Raw genomic sequence first — 17,730 nt, forward strand, 5'->3', positions numbered from 1 at the left:
CGCGTTCCGCGACAAAACCTGCTTGTTCTTGAGGAATTTCTGGTAAAAGATATGGCTTTAGGCGTTCGAGAATTATTTGCAGCATGACTTTACTCGGATGTGATAGCAGAGCAATAGTACGATAGTTCTCGTAGATATCCTTTGGCCCTTTCATGTGCAGAGGTATATATACAGACATTGTCCAGTCCTCAGACCAGATACAGGTATTCCATATTTTGAGGACAATCTCAATTCCTATTTTCTCTGTGGCCAGTATCATTTCGATTGTTACATCATCGATTCCTGTTGATTTGTAGCATTTTTGTTTCTTTATTGCCGCCACAACTTTCTCTCTCCTTATCTCGGGTTCATTATTTACGTGCAGAGTTATCCGTACTGCATGATTCTCTTCCTGTGTTTCTTCGTGCGCCGTGATCATTCGCATACAATATTAAAAAAAAAAAATATATATATATATATATATATATATATATATATATATTATATATAAAATTTTATCTAATTTATTTACATTTTATATAAAATTTTATTAAATTTTATACAAAAAGCATGTGTTAAAAAAATATATAATTTACCAGTATATAAAAATTTTGATTTATAAATACATTTACATTAGAATAATCAAAATAATGTATATATTTATAAAATGTAGACGTTTTAATGCGACCCGGGCACATCAAGTTTTTATACCTTGTTTTGGTGTAAGTTTGTCTTAAGTGATGTAGAGTTTATGAAAAATTTTTCTTCAATAATTATATCCCAAAACCTTAGATGTGTGTATTTAGTTTATTGTGCATTTAGTAATTTATAAAATAACTCCATTTTAGTTATACTATTATTTTACTTATAATACGATTTATTAAATATAATTTTTCTTAATATTGGAAATAATAAAATAAAAATATTTTACAACATATATTTTTATTTAGTTGGCATAATTTTTCAATATTATTATTTTTATAAGAAATTTAAATTTAAATAACTATTTTATACAATTTGATTAAATTGTTTTTATTTAAATAATAAAAAATAAAATAAAATTTTATAAATTTTTATTCTTTTGGCGCAATTTTCTGATCTTCATTATTTTTGTAGGAAATTTAAATAATTATTTTATACAAAAATATTTTTATTGAAAATGTTTTTATTTAAATTATAATATTATATAATAATAATTATAATATTTTTTCACATAGCGCGTATACTTGGCGCTTTTTTTTTACCTTTTTTTAAAAAGGTAAAACACGCGCTATGTGAAAAATTATTAATTAATTTTTATATACTGGTAAATCATATATTTTTTTTAACACATGCTTTTTGTATAAAATTTAATAAAATTTTATATAAAATGTAAATAAATTAAGATAAAAATATTAATTTTTTTAGGGTAATACTAACTGAACAATGTTGTACAACGTAATAAGTGCACATGTGTAAATAGCAATACGGCTTAATCCAACAAATCCAAGTTAATTTCTCGCATAATCGTATCACATACAATTAACATCAATATCTGTGATCTTTAGATAAATGTAATTAATTATATAAAATACACATTTATCCGTATATAATTGATCCAACACAATTAATCTGAATTTAAATAATGTAAATTTTGGAGGTAGAATGTCTGTGTATATATTTTATAATTCGTAATTAAATATTTCTTTTTATATTTTTAAGCCCTCAATATTATTATTTTAATTATAAAATTATTAATCGCTGTCAAAAAGCACATCAGAAATTTATTTTAAAAACAATTTTTAAATTAATTTCATGTTTCAAATATAAAAAATTTTGCAAATATTTGTTTCTAATTGTTTTGTTTATTGTAAGTGTTTATTCTAAAATAATTATTGTTAATGTGTGTTTCTTTTTTGTATCTGCAATATTTAAAGAAAAGTTCATTTTGCATATTTTAAATTAAATTTTATTAGATCGTCACAGAATAAAAGTTTTCTAACATTTTGTAATTAAATCTTGCAAAAAAATTTTTATGACTTTATGCATTATTTAACTTTAATTTGCTCTGTAAAATTTATACGTATTTTTATACTGCATTTTACATGAAGTATAAAAATGCATTGCATAGCATTTATATTGCCTAACACATATATCTTTTCTCTTTAAATATGTATTTTATTTTTATACTTATGTATATATTCCATTTGATTTATTTTAATAATTATAACGTTATACATTTTAAGAAAAATAAGTTTGAAATAATAAAAATGTATTTTAATGTTAAAAATATACATTTAGCTTCAATAACTAATATCCGTATGTAATTGCAGCGAATAGTTAAAGATTTTCTTCTTTCGTTTTTAGTAATAAAAATAGAAAAAAAATTGGAGCTAAGATTCTATATGAAAGAGATCATGAAACCGTCATATAATTCTTTTTTTAGGTAATATTCTTTCATTAAAAATAACTCTGTCATAATTGATAACTGTCATAAAAATTTTGACTGCATATGAGAATATTTTTAATGCATAAAATAAAATAAAATCAAAGAATATTGCCTTTGTAAAAGAGATATTGGCAAAATATTAAAAATAGGTTCGGTAATCTTAAATACAAACAAAATATTCTGCATATATGTATGTATAAATATTTAATAAAATATTTTAAATTTTTAATAAAATATCTCTACGTAAGAAAAAAAGATTTTTTTCTTCTAAAATATTTGCTTTTAGTTTTTGCAAATTTTTTTGGATTATGGAATAATGAATTACCTGGAAAAATAAGACCAGAACTGCTAACTTCTTCCAACATGTTGCTGAAGGATCCTTGTAATGTATTATTCTTACTGTTGTTTCTCTTGATAATATCGTTGATCTGTAGCTGTAGCTTAAAACCTTTTAGTATCTTTTCAATAGGTGATAGACGAGTCCCATCGTAACCAGGTGGTCTCTTTGCGCAATCTGTATCATCTCCGTAAATGACATTATTTTTACAATCACCGAATCGTACAGCAATGTGGAAGATGAAGAAAATCGCAAATAGGCAAATATGTGACATCGTGCTATTTATTTACCTAAAATAACAATAAAACGATAATGTCTTCTTTATAAATGCGATGCACATGTTGTTATTTATTGCATGTAAGTAATAAATCGAGAAAAAATAAATTTAAAGATAAAATAAACTTAACTATTAGTATTTCTTATTATCTCCTAGACATTACAATACAAATAAGCCGTGTTTCAAAATTTATTCAATATTGAAAATCTATAATCAAGAGACATAGTAGTGTCTCGCGCCAAGTATAGCGAGGCACACTGTGTATCTATACTCGAGTCGGTCAGTTGCACTTCATAATTACGGTTCTCAGTAACAGCTGGGCCGATCGAATTTTTAATAGGCTTAATGGATAGCTTGGGTCTTAATTATATAAGAAAAATTATATAAGAAAAATAAGGAAAAATTTTTATGCTTTTGGCGCATTTTTTGATATTATTATTTTAATAGGAAATTTAAATAATTATTTTATACAAAAGTATATTTATTTAAAATGTTATTATTTAAATAAAATATTTTTTCACATAACGCGTGTACTTGGCGCTTTTTTCTTACTTTTTTTTTAAAAAGGTAATTTTTTTAGCGTATATGTCACCTGAATTATAGATTTCCAATACTGGTAGTGAATTTTGGAACACAGCTACAATATAATGTTTATAATCGGATGGAATCTTATTGATGATGTATAACGTAAAATAAAAGATGTATAACGTAAAATAAAAGAGAAAAAATGAAATATAAAAAATTAGAAGAAAATATATAATATGAAACCAAAACGTTTTGTACCCCAAAACGCTTTAATAAGCAAAAAATAAATTAATATAAAAAACATGAAACAAATAATGAACAAAGTAATACATATGGCAAAATTTATCTCTGTATAATGAATTAAAATCAATTAATTAATTTTTGAAAAAGTGATCAAGACTCATCCTGAAAAGATGAAGTTTTAAAGAGTTTCTTCTCAATATTTATTAATCTGTTTGCGAAAATTTGCACATTGTAGTACCTAACACACGTCGCACTTACCTCGTTATAATTAAGTGATGACAAAAACTAGTTCCAGCAATTTGACACTTTACTTAAATACTACTGATACATCTACCAAACAAAACCAATTGCATGTTCGTTGCGATAAAAGAATATTGTGATTTAACACTTGTGCAAATGGCAAGAATATTTCCAAAACAATTTTATTAGCATATATATATATTATAGCGCATTATCTAAACAAGTGTGTAACGATGCATCCCCCATCGTTCCCGACACGTCGCCCGTCGGAAGTCTGCCGCTCGGCGAACACCAGCTGGGCAAGGGCTGAGGCGCGTAGCGCTCTATTTTTAATAACAACAAACACCAACGGTGTTTATCGCAAACAGCCGATCGCCGAGCGGCGCCGAATGTTCCCGGCGAACGCCGAGCGCTCCACGCCGGAGGCCACGCGTCGTTTCCCCCACCCCGAGGGGGACGTAAACGGCGCGGGTGTCGCAACCACTCCGTAACCGAAAGGGTATGAAAAGCCCGACAGATCATAGATCTATATCAGACCAGACCGGCAACTGAATTCGCTCGAGCTGTACGCCCGAGACACATCCAGAAACCGTTCCAAAATCATCGAAAGACAGTAAACCGGAGGTTGACGAGTTCGCAGCCTCCGTCGAGAACTCTCGACTATCTGCTCCAGAGACGACTCCTGTCACCAAGCCTCCGTAAAAGACCGAAAGTGGACGAGTTCGCTGCTTTCCTCGAGCATTCTCGAGCCTTACGGTCCTCACACCCGACCGTCCAAACTCTGCGCACGACGCATCCCACGAACCAGTATCTGGGAACACGCGCCGCGTCACCGACACCGACGCCCACGCCGACTGCAGACCGCTGCCCTGCAGTCCGCCGATCATCCGGCACATATTGTACACGAGTACGCGTGCACTTGTAAATATCGCGCCACGAGATATCGAAGAGAATCTCGCATAAGGCACCGCAACGATACGGGATAATCACACCACCGCCCGCACGCACCGCGCGCGCTTCGCGCCCATAAGCACGCATAGACAACTTCTTATTTATTTTTCTTATCTAATAACTATGTCATATTTTTAACCCAACTATATGTCAAAAAAAGAAACAATCGAATATTTTATGCATAATTTTAAATCAAATTATGGTTCGTGTAATACAAAAATTTTTTCTCATTTATAATTGTGTTCATAATTTGATATATAAAATTATATAAATAGAATTATGTCTTGAATTCTGTTGTAAATTATAGATCTTGTAAAGTGGGCTTAATGCGTATCATTTTATCGCATAATGATCTAAAAATAGACAAAGAAAAAAATAAACGTGAAGTTTCATGCAACATTTACGATTATCAATATACATCATCGCTACATATTCGAGCTTTTATACTTTTGCTACACACTTTTGTACACTTGTAACGGGCCGCTTCACGAGCGGTTTCTTTTGCGCGGATAGCGCAATCGGGATCAGGTTCGTGAAGGGGTTGAAACACAATTGTGAGACGTTAGTTAAAAGGTACGTCGTTTATTTGTCTCTCAATGGCAATGATCAGCCGTTATAAAGATCTACGTTTGTACAATGTTATTTCGTATTTGCTTATAGTGTTTACTGTTTTATTTAAAGTGATTGAACTTCTTATTAAACGACAAGATACTAAAAGGCGTGAATGCATATCAGGCAAAGTCTAGGTATTATTTATAAGAATTTATAAATTATGCATATTATAATATATGCAATAAATTATATAAATAAATAAATATATAAATTAATGTAATATGTGCAATAATTTAATAAATTTACTTATATATTTTACATATTTAAATTAATGATTTCTTTATTAGAATTAATGATTTCTTGCAACTTAATTCCGGCGATTAATTCCGATCTTTAATATATGCAACAAGAATACATGAATCAAACAATGTCGTTAATAATAGCAGAAATATGCAAAGCAATTGTCTATGTACTTAAAGATAAATATTTAAAAGTAAGATAATACGTTACACAGTCATTTATTAAAAGATTTTTGTAATTATAAATATCATAAATAACATATAATAAATTAGCATATTATTTTAGACTCCAATTACTGCAGCATCATGGAAACATTATTGTTGAATTTTATAAATTATAGCAATTTCCACAATCGGTGCACTCGATGAGCGTCATATAAAATTTAGACTTCCTAGATCTGCTGGATCTTTATATTATAAGTATAAGGGTGATCATTCTATAGTTTTGTTAGCTTTAGCAGACACACATCATCATTTCACATACATTAATATTAGCGTTAATGATAGAATAAGCGATGGTGAAGTATTTGGAGAATCAATTTATCAAAAGCTTTTTTTAATAACATTTTAGATTTTCCTAATTTGCATGAATTGCCACATCGTAAAACAAAGGTTCCATTTGTAATAGTAGCAGACGATGCTTTTCTTCTGTCTACAAGGATATTAAAACCATATTACCAAAGGAATCTTTGCTATAAAAAAATAGAATTTTTAATTATTGTTTATCGAGGGCAAGAAGAGTAATCAAAAACGCATTTGGAATTTTAGCTAATAGATTTACAGTGCTCTTAAATTCTATATCGTTATCGATTAATAAAGTAGAATTTATTACTTTAGCCTGTGTAGAATTGCATAATCTTTTAACTACTGAAAATAACACTGCAAACATAGATTTATTAGATAATATAAATCGTTTGCCTAATGTAGTACAATGACAAAATAGAGTTTCTGTTGCTGCATTACAAATACGGGAAGAATATAGACTATTTTTATAAAAAAGAAATAATAGCTTGGCAAAACAATGCAATATCAAAACATAATATGTAAAATAGAAAATAATTTAACATTAATAAATAATATTAAGGTCGATAAAAGTGTCAAAAAAATAATTTATTTTGTTAATTTATTTAATAATAAATATAATACTTTGTTATTAACTTTTAAAAATGTGTAATATAACTTTTAACAGAGTATGTAACTTTTAAATATGTATGTGTAAGGTCTTATTTTGTGGATCTATCTATGTAATGCTTACAATGTTTAAAATATCTTCAGCATTTTTATATATTGTAATGTCTTCTATCTTTCTTAATTTTGAACCAAAAAATTAAAAAAAATAATTAGTGTCTTTCTTACTTGATTTTTTTTTGTTCTTTTAACATTGTAAATATTTCATGTAATGTAGAAGTTGCTTATTCTAATAATATATCATCTTTATCACAACGTTTCCTTTTTTTCTACTACTTTCTATTTTCTTTATGTATTACTGTATTTCTAAAACTGGTTGGCACAGAATAATTTTGAACATCTCCATCAAAAATAATAAAATCATGACTAAATATTGTTTCTTCTATAGGTAATAATCATCCTATGAAAATCAAATGTATAATTAGTATTATTAAAGTCCTCGATACAATTTAAAATAACTTTTAAAAGTTATTTTAATTCTTAATGTTTCTGTTCAAAAAAGAGTAGAGAAATATTTTGTAATACCGAAATATTTTGTAATTCTTCTTCTTCTATCGATAATTCATGCTCATAATCATTTTGGTGTTTATCCAAATCAATATTAACACTGTCATATAAATCGATTTTTTTGGAAGTGTTCCAAAATAAATGTCATTAAATCATAATATCAATGGACGACAAATTTAAAAAATATTAATAATATGTTTTATTATATCACCAACGAGATACTAAAATAAGATCATCAATACAGGTAATATCACTTCATTAGTACTAACACTACTTTTCTTTGAAGTTTCATGTTTCTGATATTCAACAAGAAAATTTGAGCGAACAGCATCATATTTTTATTTTTAATTTCTGTGATTATAACGTTCAGTCTCAAACATTTTAGTTCTGAAGGAATCTTTTCTAATGCATCGACACGAGCATGTTCATTTTTGTAATTAATAGATTTTACTGCGTACTATTAGGCAAGGATATTTCTTATATTTAGTTAATAAACAAGTAACTTGTTCCTGGGACCAAGACATTGTCACGTATATTTTTCTTCTTTTTTTTCTTCTTTAGGTTAACTTTATGTCAATTACAATTCACCAATCATGGGTTGAGCATATTTCATGCGTCATTTCTATGTATAAAAATAAAACATGATAGTCATAATTCTGATTGTTTACATGTTTTCTATATTACACAACGCATAAAAATTATAAATTGAATAGAATTCTATCTTGAATTTTGTTGCAAATTATAGATCGTGTAAAGTGGGCTTTAGACAATGCTCCGGGTGATCTATTACCAGCATTCTTCTTTGTGTGGAAAATAAAAATGTAACATTACAATTAATCGTTAACGTGCAGCGTTTGTGAACGACTATGTTATTTGTTACATAAAATTTCTAGTACTTTGCAGATTTAAATGCTATGAAAAAAAATACGAGGGATATATGTCAATTATTAAAAAATGTGATAAATATCAATATATTAACTTGATAACTTCATAATTAGATCAGCATTACAAAATCACTTATTAGCGCAAGTAAATGTTATATACAATCTTAATATATGCAGTGATGAATATATGTATATAAAAACGACAAGCTAAAATTGCTTTGATCTGCTTAAAAAAAAATAACAGATATAAAGTATATAAATATAAATATAAATATACCATTACATGTATGTATGAATAATATTCTATAATATTTTGTAGCATTTTATGACATTCTCATTCAAGAATCTTTCGCGGTTTCATCTGTATCACAGTCTTCAGAATCCTGTCCTTGTAAAGCGTGATGTTTTTGTAAACGCGCTATGTGGACAGCAATGGTTGCGTTTGGTCCAACAAATGTGATGATGCACCGCCGAACACTGCGGACAGATAATCAAGCTTTCACGGATAAATGAAAAATCTCCTCATTATCGCATATCTTGCATAAGTGTTTCTTGACGTTCTAATATTTTTACATTATATAATTTCTAATTGTATTAAATTAAACATATACATATACATGTATATGCATAATTCAATGATAAAAAAATTCTAAATATCGATAAGACCGTGTAAGAAAAAAATAATTAATTATAATTGAAATTAATATTATTCTGAAAGTTAAAATTAGAATACACTTGTGTAAGAAATTCTATATTATTCTAGTAGTTTTAAGTCTTGACAAATGAATGTATAGAGATTGAATTATGTCAAAATTACACATGCATCATATCATATGCGATTCAAAGCTTATCCAGAAGTATGCCACCACGGACTTGAAGGACGGAGTATAATACTCGAAGAGCGAAGACGAGTAGAGGGAGATCAGTCATCTTGCTCGACGACATTAGTCTGCTAATTAGTTAATAATAATAGTATTATTTCTTTCAAATTGCCAGAAGCCAGAATAACTCATTAACCATCAATCCTCATTAGTACTAAAAAATATCTTATTTTTTAATAAAAAGATACATTTAAAAGATCGTGGCGCTTTAATATATCCATCTGAAAGCGTCATTAAAATATGTAAAGAAACCGAAAAAGTTATTAGGTTTTATATAAAGGGAAAAAATGAAATTATATCAAATAAATATAATATATATCATGTTGCGCACGTTGTTTTATCCCATTTAAATATGGATAATATATTTATAGAATTATTACATCATTCGAATGACCAAACATTTTTAACTTGTCGTAGAATATATTTAGTAAAAAGTATTATTTTATTATTTATTAAAATAATTTTATTATGTTATTTTTATGTTGTGAAAAAAAACTGATACAAATATTTTTGCGTTATTTTTATGTTGCGAAAAAAACTGGTACAAATATTAGTTATAAACATTTTTATAATAAATTAATATTATTTAAGAGGCAATAAATAATTTATAAAACATTATTTGTATAATTTTAATATAATTTTAATATAATTTTAAAACGCGTTATTTTTATATTGCGGAAAAACATACAAATATTTATAGTTACAGACATTTTTATAATAAATTAATATTATTTAAGGGGCAAAAAATAATTTATAAAACATTATTTTCAATTTTATTTTTAAAAGTTTTCATTACCAAAGAAGTTAAACAATTAATTCTGTTAAATACTAACAGATAGCAGCGCTAATGTCGCTGACCAAAATGGCTAAAAGTCAAAATCTCTCTCCTCACTTAGGCTTCAGGCCCCTTCGTCTATGTATATGTTTATGCTCCGTCGTTCAAGTCCGTGTATGCCACTCTGAGATTCTTGATGGAATAGTTACCTGAATTCTCGATCATGCATGCGTAGCCCGATTTTCCACGGTAATTCTTGAACACAAGCGTCTAAGCATAAAACCAATTATCTCATCATTTGCATTTCCCCTCCCATTTGCTACAATTCAATTAATTAAAATTTGATTTAATTAATTAGTCTTATTTCCGTATTCCTTGCCTGAAAAGATCGCATTTGGTTCTATCCCAAACAATAAAGATTAATAACTATTGTACACAGGCCGTGGCAACACTTGTGTCGCACAGCCAAAAGTGATGCGACAGCCAATATATCTTTTGTTCTTATAAAGAAGTTGTAAGTTAATTGGAGCTACTGCACTACCACATTCTGTGTGCAAGAGCTAAATTCACTTACCTAAAGAAAGATCGCCGAACGAATATTCGAAGTGAAACAGTAAATTTGTTTTTCGGCTTTGTTAGTTTAATCTATCTGAGATACGAACCTTTAAATTGTATTTGTTTCTCGGAAAATATAAGTTGCGCTCTTCCTTGCCATCCTTCTTGGTGACGTAACACTATCATTACCTTTTTAAAAAAAGACGCCAAGTACACGCGCTATGTGAAAAAATATTATATTTAAATAATAACATTTTAAATAAATATACTTTTGTATAAAATAATTATTTAAATTTTCTATAAAAATAATTATATCAAAAAATCCGCCAAAAGCATAAAAATTTATGCTACAAAATATTTTTATTTTATTGTTTTCAATATTAAGAAAAATTTATTTAATAAATCGCATTATAATTAAAATAGTAGTATAGCTAAAATAAAAGTTATTTTCTAAATAACTAAATGCACAATATACGCATCTAAGGCTTTGAGATATAATTATTAAAAAAAATTTCTCATAAATCATAGACAATAGTAGACATAAGACAAACTTACATCAAAGCAAAGTATAAAAACTTGGCGTGCCCAGATCGCATTAAACATGTTGTCTTAAATTTATTTGTGTTCTACAACATTTCATATTATATGAAAATTAGTTGCATCAATTATATAATAAAATATTTTATTGAATATTTGTTGTGACGTTGCCGTCCCGCGCACGTCCGCCGGATCTCTCTCCGATCGCTAAGCGCGAAAAACGCATCCGCGTCAGTCTCAAAACATTAGAGCCGTACCGAAATCAGAGGGGCGTCATTTGTCGGATTTATTTCATCTTTTCAATTGTATTATTTCCTTATTTCGATACAACACGAGAGCCTTACCGGAGAAGCGGAAAAACGGCCGCATCAAAAACAACTATCACAACAACTCGGAAGACGACCTTCGGGAGAACGAAAGGAAAAAGCAAAGGAATTATCAACCACCGAATTCGGAAGCGTGGCGAGAAGCGCGAGAGGACGAGGAGGATCCTCGCGCCTCGACGCAGGACCGTGCGGAGACCCGAAGGATCCCGAAAGAGCTCCATCGCCGCGAGACACGGCGGGAAAAAGAGAAGGTCGGCGAGGGACACCGTTGCGTTCCTCGCTTCCGAGATCCCGGCGGAATCCGCCAAGGCCCTCTCCGAAGAGCCCCGTGGAAAATATATTGATCGCGATCTCGGGGGTGCGCGCGCCCCCGGTACGATCATGAGCGTACCGCCAGGCGGCTGCCTCGCGTGTTATCGCGTGATTGGCCGTGATAACACGCACCCCGGTTGCGCATCTCCGACTGGCCCGGCGCTACCGATTCTAGATCGCGGTGCTCCCGGGTCAGACTGGCGCGAGCGTGAGATAGCGATAGACGTGTTTTGGCGAGAGAAAATTGCGAGAGCAAGTGTGAATAAGCGTGAGCGAGAGCGAGGAGGGATTCCGGCCGAGAGCGAAGAGGGTGCGAGGGACTGCGGCAGGATCTCGAGAGGCCGAACGGAGAGAAGCGGCCGAGCTCCCGGATTCCCGAGGAAAGAGCATCGTTGCCGGTGAGGTTATCCCGCTACATAATAGCCACCCGCGATCGCGATCGGAAGCCTTCGTTCTACCGTCGTGGCCACGATTTCGTGTTATTTTTGCGTTCGAGCTCAGCTCGGAATTATTGGTGCTTATCGCGTTGGCATTAGCGTGATTTCGATTGTGACACAGTCGCGTCGGCAAGCGAATCGAGCCCCGAAGCGTCCGGATCATTGGTTTCGCGGATTCGATTAGTACCGTGCGTTAGAGTCAGCGTAAGTCGTCTCTCTGGAGATCGCGGCTTGATGATACGGCGTAATATGATAGTTGCGAAAACTGTCGCCCGTCTAGCGTTTAAGTCCGGTATGTGTGAGTAGTCTGCCGTACAGTGTGAGTGTGTTTCGCGATCCGGTATGTCGTTGGTTAGTCGTCGAGTGTGAGTGTTTTCGCGTGAAAATAATTTTGTTTATGTGTATTGAATCCCACGTTTGAAGCGGATTAGCGATCGAGTGATTTTGCGGTTGATGCGTAACAGTGCATGGAGCGTTTTGAGCGACGTCTGCGCGGTGCATGTTAGGGGTGTACTGGATGCATGTGGTACTCGTACGGCATATCAGGACAGCGAGCGAAATATTATCGATCCACGATGGGTCCGATAATCGACCTGATATAATTGCGCTCGGGCCCAGGCCCGATCGACTCTGATTTAACGGCGTCTTATTTTCTGTGGCGCTAAGCCGTTTCTAACACCCAGTCTCGCTTCCGCAAATTTATCGACACCGGCCTAACACCGTCTATCTTTGTTTATCATTCGGACGCACCGCTTCTAAATTAATAAAGCTGTTATCTCTTTGTTATGCTTGACGAATTTAATTTCTTTTTCTCGTGTTGGTCGCTCTATCCGTATCGCCTCTTGCTTCTATATCGTGTACGTTCAACATCCGCCCTGCCCCTCTACCGTTAGGTGAGCTAGTCCGCCCGCGACGAAATCGGATTCTGTCTTCGCGTCTTTTTCGCGCTTATCTCGCGTATTTGACGAAAATTGATACGTGCAAGACCGTATCTGACGCCCAATTGCAATTCTCGTGAGTTTTACGGTTTCGTCACGGCACGCGCGGAACACCTTCCACTTCGTTCCTTCCCGGCGTGTAACCATTTCTCGATTCCCTGTGTTTTTATTGACGATCGACCTTTTCCCGTATCTCCCGACCGGCGAATTGTAACCCCGTTCGCCAGCGCAACGGAACATCCGCGCGACGGAGAGATCGCGACGGGGGACGCGCTCCGAGCTCGCGAAGGGAAAAGTCGTCGCATTATATATTATTTTAAATTTTATTAAGTTTTATACAAATAGTATATAGGACTTCCGTTTCCGGTCGAGTAGTGTGTGTCGAGGTTGTTGACCTGTGTATCTTGTGGGCAGTAAGGAATTAGAGTGAGGAGTGAGTGTGTTGGTGTGGAAGCGTGTGAGAGAGAGCGCGGAGAGGTGAAGGGTAAAAGTAGAGGCGAGGTGTAAGGACGGATATAAGAGCATAAAAGGAAGTGTGGAGCAGTGGCAGTTAGACCATAGATAATAGGTATCGGAGAGCGTAGAGCGGGCTAGTGGGAAGTGACGGGAGTCGGCATAGAGGGTGCGGGGAATCAAGATGGCGCAGTTCGCCTGTAAAGAAAGTAAAGAAAGGAGAGGTAGTTACGGGAATGTGCTCCTAAAAAGGAAGAGAGAGGAGTCGATTCTAGGGAAGGGGGAGGAAGAGGAGTTAAAAAGCAGGAAAAAGTCGGGATTAATGAAAGAGGCGGAGTTAGGATGGATAGAAGGAGAAGGGAAGCTAAAGCAGTGGAAAGGATTGGAATGAAATGAGGGATGAAGGATGGAGGATGGAAGGAAGATGGAGGGAGGATGGAGATGAAAGTGGAATGGAGAGAGGAAGTTAAGGAGCATAGGGTAGTGGATGAGTAGAGAGGAAAGGAAGGAAAGAGATGGAAGGAAGAAAGAGAAATGCATTGAAGAGTGAGGGGAAATGGAAAGATGGAATGAATATCGGGGAGGGAAAGGAATGGATGATTAGGGGAAATGAATGGATAGGAATAGTGAAAGGAATGGAATGGAAGGAGAGAAAGGGAGAAGGAGAGGAGAGTAAAAGAAGGAGAGAGAGAGAAGGATGGCAGAGGAACTGTTTAGAGGCATGGCATGGCAGAGATCTGAAGAAGTAAGAAGGATAGGTGGAATGGAAGGAAGGAAGGAAATGGAGAAACTGAAATGGAGAGAAAGATGGAGAGGAATGGAATGGAAGGAAAGGAGAAGGAAAGAATGGAGGATTGGAAGGAAAGGAGAAGGAATGGAAAGGGATAGGGATGGAGGAAGCAAGAATAGATGAGAAATGGTAGAGATGGGATGAGATGGAAGGAAGAAGGATGGAAATGGAATGAAAGGGAAGAGATAAGGAGAAAGGATGGAGAGGAGGTAAGGATATGGGAAGGATGGTGGATGAGGAAGGGAAGTGGAATGAAGGAATGGATGAAGAATGGATGGAATGGAAATGAATGAGAAGGAAGGAAGATGGAGGGATAATGGAATAAGGAAGGAGATGGAAGGAATAAGAGAAGGAATGAGAAGGAGAATGGAGGGATAGGAAATGGAATGGATAGAGATATAAAGAGGAGATATAGAGAGGAAGCTGGAAAGTTGGAATGAATGGGTGGAGAGGAAGGAAAAATGATAGAATATTGATTGGGGGGACTTTGAATAGAGAATAGGAGTGACAAATGAGGGGATTAATGAGAATAAAGAATGAGAGGGAGGGATGTGAAGAGATTGAAGGACAAAAGAATGAACAAGGATGGAATGGAGGAAGGAGATGGATGGGGAATGGATGGACATGGGAGGAAGGGGAATGGAATGGAGTGGATGATGGATGGAGGACGAAGAGGTGATGGATGGCAGGGTGGAGACAAGGATACACCAATCAGTATGGATAAAGGGGAAGAGAAATGGAAGGAGGAGAGGAAAATGGAAGCGAAGGGAATGGAAGGCAGGAAATGAGATGAAGTGGTAGGGAAGGGATGGAGGAATGGGAGATAAGATAAAGGAGGTGGATAGGGACGAAGATCAAAGGAAGAAGATGAGGGTGGTAGAGAACGAGTGTAAGGAGGAAAAGAATAGAGTGAGAAGAGAACTGAGGAGATGGAGAGGGAAGGGGATGGAATGAAGAGAAGGAAAGGGAAGGATAGAAGAGATAGAGAAGGAAGAAAGAAGAGAGATGGAGAGGAATTGAAGGAATGAAAGGAATGGAGATAGGAAAGGAAGGAAGGTAGGGGAATGGAATGAAGCAGATGGAGAGTAGTGGATGGATGAGAATGGATAGGATGGATGGAGATGGACATAGGTAGGAATGAGATAAGATCAGCGATAGGAAGATTGAAGGATAACAAAGCGGTAGGTCTGGATAGAATCCCGGCGGAGGTGTGGAAATATGGAGGATAAGGCCTGGAGAAATGAGTATGGAGAATATGCAATAGAGTTTGGAGGGGAGAAGGATGGATAGATGAGTGGAGTGAGGTACAATGGATAAAAAGAGGGGGAGAGTGGAAGAATAGGGGCCAGACTGGAGCCAAGGTGGAATGGTGGAAGGGTGGAGAGGTGGAAGAATGGAATCAGACGAGTTAGGAAAGGGTTAGGAACAATGGACAATATATTCATACTGAACTATTTAGTGAATAGACAGCTAGGGAAGAAAAAAGGGAAACTAGTGGCATTTTTTATAGATTTAAAAGCAGCGTTTGACTCTGTAGATAGAAGGAAATTGGTGGAAACGATGAGAGAGAGGGAGATGAGGGAAGGGCTAGTCAGAAGGAGCGAGAATATTCTAAGGGAGACTAGAAACAGAGTGACGAGGGGAGAGGATTTAGGAACAGGTTTTTGGACAGAGAGAGGAGTAAGGCAGGGATGCCCAATGAGTCCTCACCTGTTCAATTTGGTAACGGCGGATTTGGAGGAGGTAATGAGAAGAGGAGGATGGGGAAGGGTCAATTTAAGGGGGATTAAGATTTTTACCTTGGCATACGCGGATGATGTGGTTTTGATTGCGGAGGAGAAGGTCGGGATGAGGAATATGATTGGAAGGTTAGAGGGCTATCTGGAAAAGAAGGGGTTGGAGCTAAATGTAGGAAAGTCAAAAATATTAATGTTTAGGAAAGGAGGAAGGAGAGAAAGGATGGTAAACTGGAGGTGGAAGGGGAAGATGATAGAGGAGGTAAAAGAATTCGCTTGTCTGGGGTATATAATGCAGAGGAATGGAGGACAGGAGGCGCAGATAAGAGATAGGTTAAGGAAGGGTGCGGCTGGGTAATGGGTCAGGTATGGGGATTGGGAAAAAGCAAATTTAAGAACGATTGGGGAAAAAGATTATGGCTCTTTGATAAATTGGTGTGGACGGTGATGGAGTATGGGGTAGAAATTTGGGGATGGAGAGAGAGGAAGGAGTTGGAGGGGCTACAGGAAAGGTATCTAAGGTGGGTGTTAGGAGTGGAATGGGAAACGTCGGGATATATGGTAAGGGAGGAGTTGCAGAGAGAGAAGTTAAGAGGTAGGGCTGGAAGAAGAGCGTGGGGGTTTGAAAAGAGGTTGGAGGAAGGTAAGGGAAATGATATTGCGAGGAGGTGTTGGGAAGAGTTGAGGGAGAGGAGTAAGAAGAAGAGGATGATGGAAGGAAGAGGGATGGAAGATAGAGGTAGGATGGAGGAGAAGGGAGGAAGGAGGCGGATGGAAAGAGAAGGATAGAGGGGATAGGAAGGAATGGAAAAGATAGAAAGGTCATAGGACAATGGAAGGAGTGGATAATCAAGAGAGTGGATAGAAATGAAGGTGAATAGGTATGGAATGGAATGGAAGGAAGAAGGATGGAAGGGATGGAAGATGAAGGAATAGGAAGGAATATGGATAGAAGGGAAATATGGAAGGGATGGAGAAGGGTGGAGTGAAGGATGCAGTGGAGGAATGGTGGGAAGAAAAGGAGATGGAGGGATGAGAAGGAGGATAGAGAGGAAGAGAGATAGAGACATGGAGAGAGAGAGAGAGAGGAGAATGGAATGGAAGGGAAGGAGAGGAGGGAAGAGGAAGGATAGATGGGAGGAATGAGAGTATGAGAGGAAGAGGAACACGAATGAAGGAAGGAGTAAATGAGGAATAGATGGAGTGTATAGGTAGGAATTGATAGAGATTAAGCTAAGATAAGTTAGAGATAAGTAGTTGTAAGCTAGAGTTAAGATAGTTGTAAGTGTTAAATGTAAGAGATTGTAACCCCAAGGGGATTCAATAAATTTATATCTATCTATCTATCTATCTACAAATAGTATATACAAATTTACTATTATAAATACATTTACGTTTATATTATCTACATATATTATCATTCACATATATTATATTAAAATAATCAAAATAATATACATATTTATAAAATGTACACGTTTTAATGCGACCTGGGCACGCCAAGTTTTTATACCTAATTTAAATATAATATTTTTCACATAGCGCATGTACTTGGCGCCTTTCTTTTACCTTTTTTAGGT

The 17,730-nt window shown here is 34.6% G+C and overlaps 1 pseudogene; it reads right to left on the reverse strand.

The window, feature by feature from the left end:
- The window catches only part of LOC126854273 (phospholipase A2-like), a 179,588-nt pseudogene that overhangs the window by 5,226 nt on the left and 156,632 nt on the right, over window positions 1-17,730 (reverse strand).

The sequence above is a fragment of the Cataglyphis hispanica genome, chromosome 13 (genome assembly GCF_021464435.1).
Source record: "Cataglyphis hispanica isolate Lineage 1 chromosome 13, ULB_Chis1_1.0, whole genome shotgun sequence".
Classification (NCBI taxonomy): Eukaryota; Metazoa; Arthropoda; class Insecta; order Hymenoptera; family Formicidae; genus Cataglyphis; species Cataglyphis hispanica.